At 43.4% G+C, this 4356-nt stretch overlaps 1 pseudogene; it reads right to left on the bottom strand.

Annotated features, from left to right (window-relative positions):
• Positions 1-2476: 2476 nt before the first annotated feature.
• Positions 2477-3904, bottom strand: LOC147901079 (antifungal protein ginkbilobin-like protein pseudogene; annotated as a pseudogene).
• Between the last annotated feature and the right edge of the window lie 452 nt (positions 3905-4356).

Here is a 4356-nt window from a genome sequence, read left to right as displayed (position 1 = left end):
AACTGCGAGGAGAGAAGATTGGTATCCGAAGCACTTGCTTAGCTATCTTATGTGAAGTTAGCCATGACTCCACAATCATATGTGACTCTCTTTCAATTGATGTGTTCCACACAAAAATGTCATTGGTATGTCTAGGAGCTCTAGAAATATCAGACCCACACTCTTGTCCATAAGATCTGCAACTTCTCTATCAAAGGTACCATATACATGGCCTCAGACTCGAACATCACGTTCATTGCCCCTAAAAATAGAATCCATCATGTCCACCATACCCTCCTTATCATTTGGCACATCCGAGAGACTAAGAAGACTATTGTCAAAAATAGATTGCTTTGATGAGACAAAGCCGACAACAATATGCTGTGATAATCAATTGGCTCAAGCATTAGCATAGAATCCAGTATATCACTCTAGGACAAAGTACATTGATATCAGAGAGTACTTCATCAGAGAAAGAGTGTTACTTGGTGACATCACATCGCAACATTGTGATAAAGCGAATGTTGCATACATCTTTACCAAACCACTTGGCTAGAGCTTTTTCAGAAGCCTCTTAGTTTGACACAAAGGAAGGACGTTCCCAATAAAGGAGTGTGATGGAATGTAATGCTCAGTCCTTCTTCGATTCCCCATAATCATTATCTTGAGGGAAGGCCTACGTCATGAATGATGTTGATCTTGAGGGAAGGTGTTAAGGGTTCAAACACTACTCCGCTCGTATTTCCACTGTGAAATAACTAACATAGAAGCAACAATGGCATTATTATTGGAATACACTAGGAAAGCTGCATACCAAATCATAGGCACAACAATCCACACGGTTCTACACCTGCCGGTAATGAAATCCACTTATGAAAGCCTTTCAGTAGAGAAGCTGCATAAATTATCCATGTTATAATGTGGAACCCAAAGTGCTAGATGAAGTCTCCCTTATCGGCTTAAACACATCCATTTCAACGAACATGAGCATGCGTGAAATTAAACATAACCACCTCGAGTCATTTGGAGGAGTAGATGTACTTCTGTGTGACACTGGCGATCTATGCCAAGTAAGCCCCATGAAAGACTACAGGATCTTCCTAGAGCAAGCAACATCATCCACAATGATTTCATCATTTTGGAAAAATTACGTCAAGTACTACGAACTATAGAAGCCCATGAGACAAGCGCTTCATTCATCAAAATGCTAAACAAGATTAGAATTGGTTCACAGACCATAGAAGACCTTCACATACTAAATACTCTATACTTTTGTCAACCACAAAACAAACACACAACACCACACCTGTTCTACACCAATGCATTCGACATCCATAACAATTACATTTCTTGCACACTCCCAACACCACTACACATTCTCAAAGCCACTGACATGTGACCCAGGACTTGTAGTAAGACCATAGCAATCCCCATCGACCTTAAAAACATAGCTGGGTTGCATCAAGAACTAAGGTTAAAACCAAGAATGATGGTTGAAATTCGCTCAGGAAACCTTGACATATCAGATGGCATCATCAATGGAGTGGACGAGATATTTAGAGATTCATACATGCAGAAAGAACCATATGTTGTCTAGATACAATTCCATGACAAAAGAGATGTATAATGAGGGTGCTCAATGTCTACTAAGTATGTTCCAATCAACAAGTTGCTATAGTACTGCAATTATAAACACTTACAAAGCATCGAACTTCCAATATAGCATCATTGATACAGACACTAGACCACATTCTTCGACCGATTCCACGGTCAACTACAATATACATCATGGGTAACTTTAATATATATTGACTATAACTACCAATCAACAACAAAATCTAAACTACAATCGTACATGTCAAAAAGACAAACATAAACACAACCACAATATATGGATCTACGATTAACCACATATGGACAAACAACAAATCAAACAATACGAACAACGATACCAACTACGCGTATTGGTCAGACCACTCCATATTATATGTTACACACATAGCCGTCCAATTCGTGAAAGCAAATTTCATTTGAAATTGGGGCATGCCAAATGAATCGTATTCATCTTGTTTTTTTTGGGTGAATGAAAGGATACACGGAGAGTCTCACAGAATGCCATTTAAAGTGTAGAGTTGTAATCCTAGTCTAGCCCCACTACCAGCTTGCTTTCACGTCCCCATGAGGTTGGACTTCATTTATTGCTTGCTTGGCCTTGAATCTAGCCTTGCCAAAATAGTCATGTCTAGCCATATATGGTGTAGAGTTGTAATCCTAGTCTATGTTAATTATAGAAGGACTTAAGACAGAAGGACTTAAGAGATTTCACTCAAAGGGGAGAGAGAGAGAGAGAGAAGCAAAATAGTTATTGGCTAATAAATAATTCATGATCACGTTGTTACATAGGCTTTATGCCTTGGAGTCGTCACTTTGTAAATAGTCTCTTGTTGATTGATGATTCATGTGGATACTTAGCCAACGTCCTCGAAGACCAAGAGCCTTAATCAGAATCAGAGAATGCGTATGCTTCGTAGCGTATGAAGCAATCCACAAGCTGAATTCGTGCCCCCACAGCGTTGCCACAGTCCTGGGGAAGCTGCCCAACGATTGTGTCCAAACAGGACCTGCAGTCGGCTGCCGACAAGCTTTTGGAGCACAAGCTCTTGCCATACACGAACTCCGTGGGTTCCGCGGAGATGCTGCGGTAAGGTGCACCCATGTTGGCAGCCGTGTTTTGTAGCACGTCGTTGAGAACGTAGTCACGGTTGCGATCAAACGGAGTTCCGCGGACGAAGCTAGCCGAATTGCAGAGATGCTGTAGCTCTAAAGTATTCGGAGCAGCTTGAGCTACCGCCACCAACAACAAGAGCAGCACCGTCACTTTTAACATTTTTCCTGCCAACTGCATCACAACATTCAATGCTTTCCCTTGGGTTTGGAGAAGCAGGGAGAAACGTTGAAAGAGAAAAGCGTTCCCAGTTTCCGTTGTTCGATCTGCTTCCGGTGTCTCCCGCGCTCCCTCTGATTCTCCTTCTCTCCACCTCGAGAATTAACTTCTCTCTCTCGGCTTCCTAGCGGCCCTCTACCCCAAGCCGACCAAACAACCTCCCACACAGACAGAGGTGGAATCTCTCTCTCTCTCTCTCTGACTCTCTCACACACACACACACACACACACAAATCTCTCTCGAACAGACAGAGAGGTAGGCTCAGAGGTTACCTGTCCTTCTGCGTATTCGACCAAGCCACTTCTCTGAGTGTTGCAGAAGCTGCCCTTTTCGTTCCCTCCCACGTCTCTCCCTATGATGTTTTCAACAAATCAAGTCCCTCGGTCTCTTGCTTTTCTCAGTGCTCACATGGTACGCTCAAAGACAATTCGTCGGGGGCGATATCTTTGATGTCAGTTTTGTCTCATTACTTAACCAGGCGGCAAACCTGTATGTCCCCCCATACTTGTATTTGTGGATTGAAATTGAATTATGGCAATAATGTAATGAACCGAGGGTTCTATAACATTTGTTTGCCTCTTACGTTTTGGAAGAATTAAATGAACAATGTATGTTAAATTAAATGACTACTTTATTGTTGTCCCAAACCAATTATTTTAAATTCAACATTGAGATTCCTTTGTGATACATTTGGTAAAGCAGAAATTCAAGAATTTTTTGAAATATGAAAACACTTCAATTTTCATTGGCTTCTCAGTGGAGGCTTATTCCCTGCACACTTAGTCTTTATTCTTCTGCAGATTTGATCCTATTTTTGGTTGTCATGCATGCAATTGTTCTGCAACTTGCCCGTCTGCCACCTTCCTGTGTCTTTTGAGTCCCGTGCCTTGCCTCTTTCCTCTGTTGCTTCTGCTCTGATCCTCTAAGATCATGCCTCCAAGCTTCTCCTTGTCACCATAGCTGGGCTGAATCGCAGCCATGGCTACCACCACTGCTACAGATCATACCCTTTCCTTCCCCGAGCTCCGATCTAAGACTATAATCCACTACGGCGACGAGTGCCTAGAGAAATCGGTGGACCTTTTCGAGAGCTTCGGCCTCCCGGGGCGCAGGCTCCTTCCTCTGCAGGACGCCATCAAGGGTGGATATGTTGAAGAAACGGGCTTCGTGTGGATGACCACAGGATGACCACCCGCAGCAACCAACAGCACCATGTCAAGAAATCATATCGCGTCTGCTCTTATTCCCAGATCGTCACCTGCTTCTTGGAGACGAAGAAGATGAACGGGTGAAGGCCAAGGACATGCTTGTCTGGGTTCCCGGAGCGATCAACGAAGCCGTGGGGGTCGACCTGAGGAGGGCAGAAAGACGGAGAATCGCGAGGGAGGGAGAGGCTGAAGCGGGAGAAGCGATCGTCGAAGTTGGAGAGGAT

This window comes from Dipteris shenzhenensis, chromosome 6 (genome assembly GCF_047967505.1).
Source record: "Dipteris shenzhenensis isolate YYH24624 ecotype China chromosome 6, Dip_SZ_1.0, whole genome shotgun sequence".
NCBI classification, from domain to species: Eukaryota; Viridiplantae; Streptophyta; class Polypodiopsida; order Gleicheniales; family Dipteridaceae; genus Dipteris; species Dipteris shenzhenensis.
Note: the sequence above shows the minus strand (reverse complement) of the source record. Positions and strands in the feature narration are given on the sequence as shown.